The sequence below is a fragment of the Lathyrus oleraceus genome, chromosome 1, assembly GCF_024323335.1.
Source record: "Lathyrus oleraceus cultivar Zhongwan6 chromosome 1, CAAS_Psat_ZW6_1.0, whole genome shotgun sequence".
Classification (NCBI taxonomy): Eukaryota; Viridiplantae; Streptophyta; class Magnoliopsida; order Fabales; family Fabaceae; genus Lathyrus; species Lathyrus oleraceus.
The window spans coordinates 50150884-50166990 of NC_066579.1; the positions used below are offsets into that span (position 1 = coordinate 50150884).

General features: G+C 34.8%; 1 pseudogene; it reads right to left on the bottom strand.

Moving 5' to 3' along the window:
• Positions 1-1778: 1778 nt before the first annotated feature.
• Positions 1779-16107, bottom strand: part of LOC127090969 (probable LRR receptor-like serine/threonine-protein kinase At1g53430) — a 57288-nt pseudogene continuing 42959 nt past the window's right edge.

Below are 16107 nucleotides of genomic sequence, written 5' to 3' on the forward strand. Positions count from 1 at the left end.
TTTTCAAATAGATGTTAGAATTGATGTCAAAGGTAATTTTAACAAATTATTGAATTAATTTGATTTTAATTGGGTTTTCTACTGATTTTTTTAAATTGATATTGAAATTAGTCTTGGATTATTTCTAAAAAATCCATTTTATATCCATAGTACATTTCAAAATCAAAATGGCATTACAACATTATCATGAATTACAAAGTCAACTTCCAAAGGACAAACAATTCCATTTCCATATCAATACATTGCTAGTATTTATCCATGAGAATGAGCATTGATACTAAAATGTGACATTACATGTTGTTCTTACAAAAAGGTCCTAATCCTACATTAGCTTTTACGCTACATGACATGTTCCAAATACTACACTTCATGATCACTATGGACCAACACTTTGGCATGACAGTCCATCCCATCAACAAGCCCACATCATAACTTGCAAGGCACACATCAATAACTCACAATGACAGGGTGTTTGTACGTGAATGCATCCAACATCAAAGATAACGACTCATGCTCACATGTATGCCTCATTTTTACAAGTGACAGGATACTGTCATCGAGCAACCACAACATGACATCACATGTTCAATTCATGGCAGCAACTTCACACTTTCAATCATAGCCCAACCAACTCTCTGATAACCGAAACAACCCTGCAGAACTTCCCATTTTATGAAAAAACCATGAGAATTCAATATGCAAAAACAAAGTCAAATTGTATTGCTAAAGAAGAGAAAGTTGAGAAAAAGAGGTTCCCTGAGGAATCAAAACAATCTTCCGTGCCAAATGGAACACATGGTGCCAGTAATTGTGGCCCAACAGCCTCATTCCGTCCAGGGTCTACTTCCCAAGAAGCAGCTGCTCCTAACGTTATTTTGTTCATAGAGAACTTGCCTTATGAAACTACCGGCAGAATGCTTGAAATGCTCTTCGAACAATACCCTGGGTTTAAGGAAGTGCGCTCGATTGATGCAAAGCCAGGTATCGCATTCGTAGATTTTGAAGATGACATACAATCATCTATGGCAATGCAGGCTCTTCAAGGCTTCAAAATCACACCTCAAAATCCCATGGTCCGTTAAAAAAAAAAAAAGAAACCACTTGCAGAAGTTGTAAGTTTACAGGAAGTTAGATACAACAAGATGACAGAAGAAAAAACAAGAAACACAAGTACAACTACGCGAATTCAGAATGCGCACAAGCCAAACAATACCAACTGAAACGCATATCAACTGCAATAAACACCATCCAATCATGGTTACCTTCGCTGCAACACCATGTTTGTTGTCTCAGCAAGGAGCTGATATCCAGATGATGTTGGCAGCCGACGTTCACATCGACACCCAGGAACTGCTATCTCTAGATCAGCTCTTCTAAGACGAAACTTCAATCAGCCATAGCATTGACAAGTCCGCAAACCAACGCTAGCCCAAAACAGTGCGGATACCTTTGTAGTATCAAACCACGCCGAACACGGACCTTCGCGTAGCAATGAGTTTCCCGCAAAAATCTCAGCAACCTACAAATACAGCACAACCATTTCCAACATTAGCTGCCCAAATTTTTTCTACCATTGTTTTGCCGATAAAAAAAATAGATTTGGATGGGCAAATAATACTTGTTGATGTAATATCTCTCAAAGGGCGGTATGGTTTCCCCTGTTGGTTCATGCGGGTTCGGGGTCAGCCTGTGCTAGATGAGCGGTTGAAGAGTATCCGTAAGGGCAAAAGCGGTGATGCTAACGTCAATAAGTCGAAAGAGTTTTGTTAGCTTTTACACTATGCACTGTATGATCTTCCAGTGAACTTTCGTGCATTAACCTGCAATGTTGGAAAACTTGTTAATAATTCTGAAACTCAAAGGAAAGCAAAAGAACTTGTATTCACTTGGAAGAATCGTGACTGATACAAACACCAAGAACCTGTAGAATCCCGTGGCAATCAATAAGCAGCTTGCGTTTCAATTCCATGGACCTGCAAAATTTCACAACAGAAACAACAAACAATTAGGTAAGAACCCGAGCTTTATGAATGTGATCAAATCAAAGTATCCCGAGGATCAACCGAAGCACAAAACTCAAATAGGACGAGAATTGGAAATGCTTTTGCTTCCGGAACAGTTCAATCTGCTAGTTTGAAGAATTTCCCTGAAAGTAAAAACGGTGTTCTTCAACAGCAGTGTCATTATCTTGGCATATCTCTGTCTCAGGCTTCTCCAACACCTGCATTTGCTTCAGAGTTTCCTACCAAGGAGTTTGCTCATGGGATATCTCTCGCAGCCGAGTCTTCCAATTCCGCTCACATAGCTGCAGCTAGCACTTCTTCGCACCTAGAAGTTCATGGCAGTAGCAATAGTTGAGCTTTGCAAATGACCGAAGTGTTTCTTTTCACCAATTTTTACTACAGTAAAACCAGGTAATTAGCAAAGGTTGTAAAGTTCAAAAAATAACCCAAAATAGAATTAAGGACAAAAGCGAAGAAGAAAGCTAAGTTCAGAGTACCCTTTCCGAATCAAGCATCAAAAAGGCCAATCCCAACTGAGCGCATCAAAAGTAGTTTGCAGAAGATATTCTTTGGAATTCCATACAACAACCCTAAACCCTAAGCTGCAAAGATAAATAGGAAAGTGAGTTCGTGAGGGGAGAGGGAGAGAATTTGAAAACGAAACCCTAATACTCGGAGGCGGCCGCGATTTCGAAGGTACAAAACCTAATTCCAAAAGCAAAGAAAATCAGGGGCAGAGGCGAGAGAAGAGGATTCGAGGTTTACCTGAGTCACTGCCGTCGCCGGAAGTAAGTCTTCGGTTGGTTTTTTTTTCCTTGTACTTTTGGTCTTAGCTCGCCGTGGATCGTGAGATTGTGAGAGCGATTTGTTTGAGGTTGAGAGTTAGGGACGCTCGTGAGAGGGGTGAGAGATTGAGGGAGCATTGTAAAATTAAGAGAGAGAGCGGCGGATAAGAGATAGAGAGAGCATTTGAGGTTGTGTTTTTGTTAGAACGAGTCTGTGCTTTTTTCTTAGTGTTTTTTTATTTATTCCATACAGAATAAGTCATTTTTAAAACTATTAATTTATGATTAGGTTTCCTAGGTTCAGTCAATAAATATTTTCCATTTCCCATTTTATTCTCTTTTTGAAGAAACCAACGGCCAGGGGTTGGGATTAATTAGGGTACTCTACAGTTTTTTATTATTTAGTTTTTTCATTTTAATTTTTTTTTTAGTTTATCTTAGTTTATATATTTAAGTTAGTATTAAAATATTAGTTAGTTAGTAAGTGGTCTGGTGGAGGGGAGTGGCTTCTAGATCTTTAGTTTAGTGGGTTCAATACTCCTAGGCGTAGTTTTTCTTTCTTTTAATATTTTCTTTCATATTTATGCTTTATTGTTTATATTTCTTTTTTTTATTATTGTTTAATAATATAGATTTGTTTTTTCTTTTAATTGCATCATGCATTCGAAACCATTTTTTTTAACTTATAAAAATCATATTTTCTCGATTTAATATCGAGCCCATTTTCCACACCCTTGTAAGTCGATTACTTTTTAAGCATCGCCATCAACCTCACATAGCTTACTCTTGGGCTTTCTTACAATGAGCCGGTTCCCTTGCACTTACACTCATGCATTATTTGTTGTTTGGGTCCGATTTAATTATTTCATGATTTTTTAATCCCCATTTGACAAAATGTACCCCACTCCCCCGATGTGTAATAATCTTGTACTATTTTATTTCATTATTGTTTGGTTATTTAGTTAGATACTAACACAAGAATAAAATCAACAATTTCAAAAAATACAAAAAAAATATGACTCGATCCAACGTCGAGTATTTTCTCAATAAAGAAATTAATTCACTTCTCCCTCCTATTCTATTCCATTTCTCTCAAACTCTCATCAAACGCTTGATTCAACGTCAAGCCATTTTTTTCTGATAAAAATTCAAAAAAAATATTAATTCATATTCAAGACCTTTTCAATAAAGATGGAAATGGAACGTGGTGTATACCACGCACTCCTGAGACTAGGATTCGAGATGTATATCTCGCCAATCCTAGCTCTCGCCATCATCCAAAATTATCCACTTTGTTCTCTCGAACACTCATTCAAATTTCTCAAACGTCCATCAATACTTGATCTAGGTTAAGTCATTTTCACAACAAAACTCAAAACACCTAATTCTTACTTAAACACTTTTTCAATAAATGTGGAAATGGAACATGGTGTATACCATGCACTCCTGAGGTTAAGATTCGAGACGTATGCCTCGCCAATCTTAACTCTCGCCATCGTCTAAAATTGTCAATGTGGTTTCGTCAAACCTTTTTCTCAATCAAATCTAAGATACTTAAATCTTATTTAAGACTCTTTCAATAAAGGTGGAAATGGAACATGGTGTATACCATGCACTCCTGAGGTTAAGATTCGAGACGTATGCCTCGCCAATCTTAACTCTCGCCATCGTCTAAAATTGTCAATGCGGTTTCTTCAAACCCTTTCTCAATCAAATTCCAAAATACATAATCCCTATCTTAACCTCTTTTTAATAAAGATGGAAATGGAACATGGTGTATACCATGCACTCCTGAGGCTAGGATTCGGGATGTATATCTCGCTCATCCAAGTTCTCGCCATCACTCAAAATACATCCAACCAATCAAACTTTTTCTCGCCGCCGTGCGATTAATCAAAAACCTTTTTCATAAACGAAAGGTATCTTGTCTTAAGTGATACAAAACAATGTTTCGGCCACGATTGTTGAGTAGAGGTAATGACGCTTTTCCGAATGTAGATTTATAAATCCGTTCGATGTGTGGTATGCGTCCACTCCTCATCTGTTTTGGGTAAAACAATGTTTTCGTCGATTAATTTAGGATAGCTTTCGCTAAAACCGACCAACAAACAAACATTTTTCTACCCAGAACTACGTAAGCCTTGATTTCTCTTTTGAGATACGTAGGAGCAGGATTTGTAAATCTTGTCAGGCCCACTAATAAAAAACTTAGGTTTAGTCCTTCGTTAAAAAAATCCAAAACATTTCTTCCCTCTTATATTCTCTCTTTCCCACCTAATAAATTGAAAAGCCTAACATTTTAACTAACACTAACGCACACAATTGACCTAATGGTTCCCGTTGAGTACAACGGACGTGAGGGGTGCTAATACCTTCCCCTTGCGTAATCGACTCCCGAACCCTGATATTGGTTGCGATGACCATATCTTATCCTTTCTTTTGTCCTGGGTTTTATCGATATTTCCCCTTTCCTTTCTAGGAATAAATAAAGTTCGGTGGCGACTCTGTTCAGTCCATCATTGCGAGCGTACGATCGCGCTTCGCTTTGAAGTCGTATCCCCATATTTTTTTCGAGGTGCAACACCTAGTACCCCTTAGGATTTATCTCACCCTTACCTTGGCCATGTTACAACCAAATAAAAGTCCTTTTGATCTTTGTGTGCATGTATTTAAATTGTGGATGTTAGAGTATTTTCAAGCTTATGGTAGTACTAATTTTCATGTTGTGCTTTGAGTGTAAACAGTTAATCTAAACACTCGAGAGTTGAGCGAATTATATCCTGTGAGGATCTTACTATGGTTGATGTACTCTTTGGTAACTTGTTTTCCTATCTACTTTGAATATCACAAAAAGTTGCTTACTAATACCATATTCTTAAAGCTTAGACTTAGAATTTTTCTTGCACCTTGTGTCTTGATAACCTATGGAATTGCATGTTTTGTTTGTTCTCATTTTTCTGTTTTGAGTTTTGAATTTATAATTTTGCTCGGAGTGCAAAAGTTCAAGTGTGGGAGAATTTGATCAGTGCATTTTGATGAACTTTCTTCTACTATTGTACTTAGGCAAATCTATAATTTATTATATTATTTTTAATATTTTAGTGTGTTTTAATATTTAAGTTTATTTTGGCTATAGGAGTCGGATTGACGCGTTCTAATATGCGTTGGAAAGATAAGAGAAAGAGATACAAGTTTCATGTTAAAGTCAAAAGCTCATTCTAAGTGAAGGAGGGTCGAATAATTCGTTGAAGTTCCAAACTTAGTTAAAATAGTTAGTTTGGGTCAGTCTTTGTAATTTCCGGGTCAGATCCTATAAGGGCCCGAATTTGCCTTTTATTATATAAGGTCTTTCACTACTATAGTAATCCTAATTCTGAATTTGGATGATACAATATTGCTTATAAGATTTCATGGAGAGCTAATTCCCAAAGAGTTGATCTGTTGTATTCGAATTCCACTTTGAGGTTTTTATTAATTTCAGTTTAATTTCAATTTCTTTTCAATTCTTCCTATAAACTCGTTTGCTTAATTTGATTAATTTCGTTTGCTTAATTTGATTGTTCCTTATAGGATAGAGTTCATTCAATTTGATTGTTTGTATGATCCTTAACTATAATCACGTTAGCCTAGCTTTTTCGTTATCGTGTTTGATTAAGTCGCGTTTGCTTAATTCGCGTCTGCTTAAATCCGTTTGCTTAATTCAGAAATTAGGAACATATATCATATGATACCAATTTGCGCTTGTCAGTGGGTATTGTAATCGAATAGGATTGAATCCGCTAGGGAATTGAAATTATAAGAATTGATGATAAGTCGGAAACCGATACAATAAATTAGCTTAGTTATCAATTTTGCTTTTACCTTTAATCATCTCCGATTTAAGTTTTGAACCTTAAAAACCCCTTCTTTCTATTTGTTTGGTTATAACATTCAAGAGTCCTTGTGATACGATATTCGAGTGCAGCTTCCATTTTACTACACTTTTAAACTCGTTTTTGACCCGTGTACGACAGCGGATCAATGAGATGCAATCTCTTCATGATAATAACACTTGGGAGCTGATCGAGAAACCTTCAGGGGCCAGGTTAGTTAGCTGTAAGTGGATCTTCAAGGTTAAAGAAGGAATTTAAGGAGTGATGTCGAAGTGATTTAAGGAAAGGATGGTTGATAGAGGGTTAACTCATAAAGAAGGTGTTGACTTCAATGATATGTTCTCACCTGTTATAAAGTATAGATTCATTAGAATGTTGTTAGCCATGGTGGAAAAGTTTGACCTAGAACTCAAACAGAGGGATGTGAAGACAACTTTTCTTGATGGTGATAAAATGAAACAATCCTGATAAGGCAACCTGAAGGGTATGCAGAAAAGGGAAAGGAAGATTATGTGTGTAAGATGAATAGGTCTTTTTATAGCCTGAAACAATCTCCTCGATAATGGAATAGAAGATTCTACAAGTTCATGAAACACATAGGTTTCACCAGGAGCCAGTTCGACCATTGTGTTTGCTTCAGATTTTGACCTGGAAATTAACTTGTTATTTTATTGCTTTATGTGGATGACACCCTCATAAAAATACAAAGTGTCTAAGATGTTATGAAGTTAAAGGTTGAACTCAATAAGGAGTTCGACATGAAGGATCTGGGAGCTGCCTCCAGAATTTTTAGGATTGACATTCGAAGAGATAAATAACAATCAAATTTATGCTTATCTCAAGAGACATACCTAAAAAAGATTCTTGACAAATTTGGTATGTCAAATTCAAAGCCTGTTGTAACACCAACTAATCCTCAGTTCAAGCTGAGTTCGACTCAAAGTCCTAGTACTGATGTCGAAAAAGCCTATAAGAATAGCATTCCATATGCTAGTATAGTAGGTTCTTTGATGTATGTTATGGCTTGTACGAGGCCAGACACAACGTACAGAGTGAGCCTTGTAAGCAAATATATGGCCAATCATGTAAAGACGCACTAGAAAGCATTAAAGTGAATTCTAAGGTATATAAATGGGTCTATGAATATAGTAATTATTTATGGTGGAGCCTTTAATGATGATAACAAAGTCAAAATCGAAGGATATTTTGACTTTAATTTTCTAGGTTGTATGGATTCAAGAAAATCTATTTTTGGATATGTGTTTGCTAAGTTTGACATAACAATCAATTGGTTCCTTATCAACCACTGGAGCAGAGTATATTACTCTCACAGAAGAAGCATTGTGGCTTGAAGGTTTTGCTAAGGAGCTGAAACTTCAAGGCCGAGTTATTATTGTTAAATGTGATAGTCAAAGTACAATACACTTGTCGAATAATTCAGCCTATCATGAGTGAACCAAACACGTCGTTGTGAGGTTACACTTCGTTAGAGAGATAATCGAGCACGGAGAAGTCCAAGTGTTGAATGTTTTGAATGATGATAATGTTGTCGATGTGATCACCAAGACATTTTCAAGCTGCAAATTTTTCCACTGTATGCAGTTGATAAAGCTGCACGAAGAAAGCTAATTTGTTCCCGTGATCTTGTAGAAGTGTTCCAAGGTGAAGATTTGTGAGAATTTGGATCGAACTTTAGTCTCGACAGGGATAGCTTGATATTTCCGCAGGAGTTGTACATGTTATAGTCGAAGTCTGTTCAAGCATGTTGTCGAAATATGTTAACTTGTTTTCTAGGTTAATATTTCGAATTGGACCTTTGTTTAAGCCTAATCATTTAAATTAGCTTGTTGCTTAAGTTGGCTTAGTAGTCCATTCAGGTTGATGAACAGGTTAATTGTTGTTATTCACTTGTAATCTTTAAATCTTATTAAGGAAGTGAATAGTAACACAGTTTTAACCAATTATGATTCTTCTTCTTCCTTTTTCTCTCTCTTTTATAAAATCTAATAGGGCTTCTTGTGTTTGTCAAAGAAACTCAATCTTTATCTCATAATTTGATTTATTCTTGATAACATCAATTCACAATAAAAACAATAATTCATAAATAAAAACAAACGAAATCAATTATCTATCTATTAAAATTAATTATCACCAAAGTTCCTAATATATCATTTTCTTTTTTAAAAAAATGTACTAGTCAAATGGCATATTTGTAATTACAAATGCTTAAAAATTTAAATTATCTTCTTTTGCCACCTCATTCATTTTCAACTTTTTACCTTTAACTTTCTTACTTTTTCTTTTCTTCTCTTAATTTAAATTTTAAATTTCTCACACATTTCTTTTTCTCACACTCTCTCACTTTTATTTTAATTTTTTTCTATATATTTTATTTTTTTATGTATAAATAATAAAATTTGAACATCTTTTTAATTTAACGAAGAATAACAGAAAAATATTAAATTTTTAAAACACAAAATTTAATCTCAAAATAAAAACATAATTATTTTATAATTATTAAAATATAATTCAAAAATTATATAATCATTGTTCATTCTATAATTAAATAACTCATTTGAAATTGACATGTCTATCGGAGAGACAAATTCTTTATTTAATTACTCTAACAAGAAGGAAACTTTGAGACTACTCACACTCAAGATGAACCGTAATAAAGTGACCATTTAGTCATAGATAAGATTTTTAGCTACTGGAGAAATAAATTTTATATTTGGTAGAAGATAAGAGGTGTGTGACCTTTTTAGTTTATTATATTTATACGACACATTTTATAGTGTAAATATGGGGAACAAGTATCTAACCCATAAAAAAAATATAAAATTAGATAAACCTAATATATCTGTTATGAAATTCTTCTTCTCACAAATTGGGAAGAAGTTTCACTGAATCTCTTTTTGAATGTAAAAACTTAAATCAGCGCAATTATTTCTTTTACAGAAAATATGAGACACCTTAAAATGAAAAGACTTAATGGTATGAAGACAATTTTCCACTAAGATAAAAGCTCCCGAGAGAAAATGGTAGTATTAGTTAATACTTGTATGGCAAGAAAAGAATCACTTTCTAGTCAAGGTTGAGTTCATCCTCTCCTAGAAGCATGCACTATAACTAGAATGATACTTGTAAGTTCAGCTTAAAAAGAGGTTGTGATGCCCCATTATTTTCTAATATTGCTAATTAGATGTCCAACATGTCATGAAAATATCCTCTATAGATTGCAAGTCCAACATTCCCTTATGACACACCATTTGTGTTTCATTAAACCCAATGAGATTGTGGAAATCTTCAATTGATTTTCTTAATGTAGGGTGGATGAGGGTAGAAATTTGACATCAAACTATTTCAATATAGTAAATTGATGCATCTATGAGTACATACTCTCTTTAAGAGAGGTATTTGTACCGTGAATTCAACTTTTATGTCTCTAAGTTCCCTACCAAAGTTTATCGAGTGTCGTTGAATCTAAGCTGATTACTTGTGTATTATGTTTTTCCATATGATTAAGATCATTATTACAATAATAAGATTATTGTGTTGTGGACTCACACCTATATTAGTAATGTTTCATAAGATCACGAAGATAGTTCTATCAAGCTTCATGAATGACAAGGATTCCTACAATGTCCAAAACCGCAATTTGTGGCTACAGTTCAAAAAGATGTTTTGAGAAGTTCCCAAGTCTTTAATGCAAAGGTAAGATCTAGAAACAAATGTAATTCCTCTCTTGCTAAGATTAACATATGTGGCAATAACACTTTTCATGATTCTCCAAGACATGAGAGATTTTGTAGGTGGAACGTAGGGTTGTCGTATGGTTTTTGCCCAAGTAACTTATGCATGTTCATTAATATAGAATTAATGAGAAATTTTTAATGTAAGTGTTTCATTGCTTAAAATTTTCCAAATTAGGACGTCTTCATCAATTTCATAAAAAGGAAAAGTGACTTTTAGAATATCATATGCTATCTTTGGTGTAAAGGTGGTGAAATTCTTAGGAATGTTTCAAATAATTCCTTTAATAAGTTCTTGGAGAGTAGTAATTCTAGGTACTTACGTTGGTCCGAAAAGACAATTGAGTATTTGATTTTATAACCTAACCACATGTTATGCCCAAAAGCAATGTCTTTGGCAATCCATATTTTCCACATGTTATGATTTTAATATCACTTAAAGCATGCTTTAAACCAAACCATATTAAATAGGATTTGTGATATTTAATAGGCTACTTGTTCTTGAAGTATCTTCTTATAGGGGTAATAACCCATTGATTTTATGTTGTGATAAATTTCCATCCAAGAATGACACAACCTTATTTCTTAATGCTCTTGAGTTTCCTTACACTAAGTCCACCTGAAGAGATAGGAGTGCAAAATTTCTCTCAGGAGAAAATGACTAAATTTTTATCTCAGTATTTCTTGTCTAGACAAATTTTCTAATGAAAATATCCAATCTACTCAAAAAGGTCACTAGCCACTCATATATTTTGCTCAAGAATATAAAATGGGTTTCTTAGATAAACAAATAGAAGAAATATTATCACAGAGTATAGGAATGTTACTCTCATATATCTGGAAATCTTCTAGCTGACTTTTCATCTAGAGCATATGAGTGTTGCATCTAGAGGCTGCAATGCATTCAGCTTCAGCAGTTGATAGTGCTATTGTTGATTGCCTTTTGCTGGACCATGAGATCAGGTTGTCTCCCAGAAACTAACAGTTCCATAGGTGCTTTTTCTCTCAAGTCTATCTCCAACATAATCAACATCACAATAACCCACTAGCTTGTAATCTTTATATTTTCTATAGCATAAGCCAATGTTAATCGTACCTTTCAGATACATGAAGATCCTCTTAACAGATGTTAAGTGGGACTCTCTAGGATCTGATTGGAAGCGAGCAAATAAACAGACACTAAACAAAATGGCAGGTCTAGAAGCATACACGTATAAGAGAGAATCAATCATACATCTATGTACCTTATGTTCTACATTAGCACTTACTTCATTCTTCTCAAGGATACATGTAGGATGCATATAAGTCTTTGACACCTTGCATTCTGACATGTCAAACTTCTTCATAAGTTCCTTGATGTACTTGCTCTAATGGATGTAAGTTCCTTCTGGACTTTGATTGATCATAATCCCTAGAAAGAACTTGAGTTCTCCTATCAAACTCATCTCAAACTCTGCCTACATATACTTAGCAAATTCCTATCAATTTGTGCAAAGGTTTCTGTATAGTCGATCCCTTATTCCTGATTATAACCTTGTGCAGCCAGTCGATCCTTGTTTCTTACAACTTCTCCTTGTTCGTTCAGTTTGTTTATGAAGACCCACTTTGTTCTAATAACGTGAGTTCCTTTGGGTCTTGATACAAGATCCCACACATCATTTCTGGATAATTGATTAAGTTCCTCTTGCATATCCAGAATCCATTATGTGTCCAAAAGCACTTCATCAATTGATGTAGGTTATATTAGAGACACTAAACCTAGAAGAGTCTCTTCAAAAGGTTTGAAAGAGGATCTGGTTCTGACAGGTTTAAATTTATCTCCCAGAATCAATTCTTCAGAATATGAAGATCTCTATTTGTCTTTCCTGAGAGGAGTCTGAGCTTCAACAACTTCTGGTTGAGGATCTTCAGAGTCTTTTGCCTTAGATTCTTTGGCTTATGAAGTCTTTCCTTTAGAACCTGAATAAGTGATCTTCAAATATGCAAATTTCTCAACTAGCTTTGACTTTTCAGAGTCAAGCTTGTCATCGAATATGACATGGATAGATTCTTCAACAATATGTGTCTCAATGTTATATACTCTATAGCCTTTTGGCTTATGAAGGAAAATTGCGGTCCAAAACGCAGCGGAAATTAAAATTTTCTCCTTTAGAGATCCTTACGAATGGTCATGATCAGTGATAGAATATTTACCTCTTGTGACGATTGAAACCTTTGGTGCAGATCTCTTGTGACGATCAAAACCTTTGATGCAGATCCACGGAGCGATCACGAACATTGAACGATGACAACGTCTCTACTCAGTCCACACGAACGGATTCCTTCAATCACAGTGCTAGCTGGTACGAATGAAGGCTTTGAGTGAGTGAGAGAGAGAGAGAGAGAGAGAGAAAACGAAAATGATGCAACCGCAAAAAATGCTTCTGCACAAGGGTTCTATTTATAGAACCACTTGTGTGGGCTTCAAGCTAAAAAGCCCACTTAAGTGTATTTTGGCCCATATCTTATAATATGCCCAAAATCATTTAAGCACATGGTACCTTACCATATTTCGTATTCTACTTAAGTACACCGTACCTTACGATGTTCCATAACTCACTTAAGGGCACCGTACCTTACGGTATTCCTTAGTTACTCTATCTCTCATCAATCCGTCCTTTGTGTGTGACCCTGTAGGTTTTCGCGGCGTTGGCAATTATATTAAATCACGTATTTAACATAATAAACAGTGAGCGGTATCTAGCAACACATCACTGCTACCCAAGACACAAAAATGTCATGTGATCTGACAATTCCTTCTGTGATAATACTTATGTGTATAATTACCCTTTTGTCCTTATGTCTATATTGAACACAAGGCATAGACCGTGTCATCCTTGTCCAGTTCAATATTGGGCCCATAGACATTTATCCTGTTATGTAGGATGGGCAAATTCCATCTAGGTCACTCATGTCCCTCAGCATGCTTCGTGGAGTACCCATCAACTGTCTTTATGGTTATCCAGTTACGGATAACGTTTGATCAGCAATAAAGCACCCGACTCTACATCTAGGGTCCATAGTGGTTTCAGGTCGAAGAGTGGTATACACCATTATCACCATGAGAATAACTTATGACACTTTGCATAACTTTCTATATAGTATTCTCATAGCGGGTCAATCCGGTATAAATATTACTCTTAACATTCATACCTATGTTTAAGACTTTATAACTCTTTATCCATGATCCATGAGATGTGATCATCAGTCTACAAACATAATAATCTTAATGCTTTAATGTTATCCCACTTCACACTAAAGCTCGACTACGGATACTTTAAGAATAGTGTCCTTATGTTTAATGTGTTCTCATGATTAAGTCACACTTAATACATTAAACGGACTATCTATTCCAGGGACTTTATTAATCAACCATAATAAAGAAAATGTCTTTTATAATTAATAAATAATTCGATACAAGTACCAAAAGGTATTGGCCTCTAGGGCTTACACCAACACTTTTGCCTTAGATTCTTTGGCTTATGAAGTCTTTCCTTCAGAACCTGAATAAGTGATCTTCAAATATGCAAATTTCTCAACTAGCTTTGACTTTTCAGAGTCAAGCTTGTCATCGAATATGACATGGATTGATTCTTCAACAATATGTGTCTCAATGTAATATACTCTATAGCCTTTTGAGAATTCAAATTATCCTAACATGATGAACTTTTGTGCTTTATAATCAAACCTGCTCATATTCTCCTTAGTGTTCAAGATAAAATAATAACATCCAAAAGGATGAAAGTATCAAATGTTGGGCTTCAAATTCTCCCACAATTCATAAAGAATCTTACCCAGAATAGGTTTTATAGAGATCTTGTTCTGAATGTAACACGTTGTCTTGGCTTCTTCTACCCAGAAGTGTTTAGCCACATTAGTCTCGTTGATCATGGTTCTGGCCATCTCTTGCAGAGTCTTATTCTTCCTCTATACAACTCCATTTTATTGTGGAGTTCTAGGACAGGAAAAATCATGGAAAATTCCATTTTCATCAAAGAAGTTTTCAAAATCTTTGTTTTCAAACTCTCCACCATTATCACTTTTAATTTTTACAATTTTGAGATCTTTCTAATTTTGCACATGGGAGCAAACATAGAAAACACAGAATGTGACTCATCCTTGTGTCTAAGAAATTTCACCCATGTCCATTTGATGTAGTCATCAACAATGACTAGCCCATATTTCTTACCATTGATAGAAGCAGTTTTCGCTGGTTCAAACAAGTCAATGTGTAGAAGTTCCAATTGTTTGGAGGTTGACACAACATTTTTAGCTTTGAAAAAAGTTTTAGAAAACTTGCCTTTCTTACATACTTCACAAAGATCATCTGAATCAAACTTCAGATTTGGCAGTCCTTTGACGAAATTAAGCTTGTAAAGTTGAGAAATCCTCCTCGTGCTAACATGACCCAATCGTCTATGCCACATCCATTTCTCTTCATTTACAGACGTAAGACATTTTACATTCTGACTTTTCAAATTAGAAAGTCTTATCTTATAAATGTTATTCTCCCTCTCTCCATTGAAAATAACTGAGCCATCCTTTTGACTGACAACTTTATAGGACTTTTAATTGAAAATAGCGTCATTAACCATTATCACTTAATTGACTTATGGGCAGAAGGTTAGGCATTAATCCTTCAACTAAAATAACAATAGTAATTGACTTATGGACCAAGGTTCTGAAGATTCTGTCAACTTGTGTCTTGATCCTTCTAAGCATGTTTCAACATAATTTCATCAGAAGCCTCTGAAGATTAGAAGATAAGATCAAAAGGTTTTGTATCAAGAAAATAATACACAATAAGATCAACATTTTCTCCACTACGCTGATTTTGTGGGTCAAGGACAATACTATTGTACCATTTTTCCTCTTATATGCAAATCGTTATGAAAGAGACAGTTGTATTTCAGTATTCCAATTCTACCTTCCAACAATTCTTTTATATGCCTATACAAAGGAGACTTGAAGATTGGAAGAAGTTGTTAATGCTTTGATAACACTTACACTACTGAATGAACATACACACGTTTTTGCTGAAGTAAATATTTTTTGTGTATATTCTTTGTAAACACACAAAAGTTTTTGCTCGTTACTGTGTGAGAAATATTCATTATATTAACTTGTGTTAATCTGCTTTCTTATAAGCATTCTTTGTAAACACAACTTGTAAATCTCAAATTTGTTTGAATGGTTTCCTTGAATGACTAGGGTTTAGTCAGATAGACTCAAGAAGACAAATATGATTTGTCTTTTTGGTGTCTGTAATCAGGTTTTGGTTATAGTAGATTAAGTCCTTTTTAAGAAGGCGAAATCATATTGATAGGATGTATTGGAGGTAGCTTCGTTAACACCGAACCAATATAAAAATAATTTTTTATTTTGCTTATTCATGTTTTTGTTTGAGTGAGTTGGTTTTAAAAAAGTTTTTCCTTTTAAAAATTCAATCCAAATCTCTTTTTTTATTTATTTAATTTTTTTAATTTTTTGTATTTCGCCACCTTCATTAATATCTGTGTATCTAACTAATTATAGCAGGTTAGGACAGTTGAGAATTAATTATGAGTTTTACTATGAAAACGGCTAGACGATAGTTGGTTGTGTGTTCATTAACTTATATTCGAGGTAACCATGTACTCATTCATTCAAGGCTAAT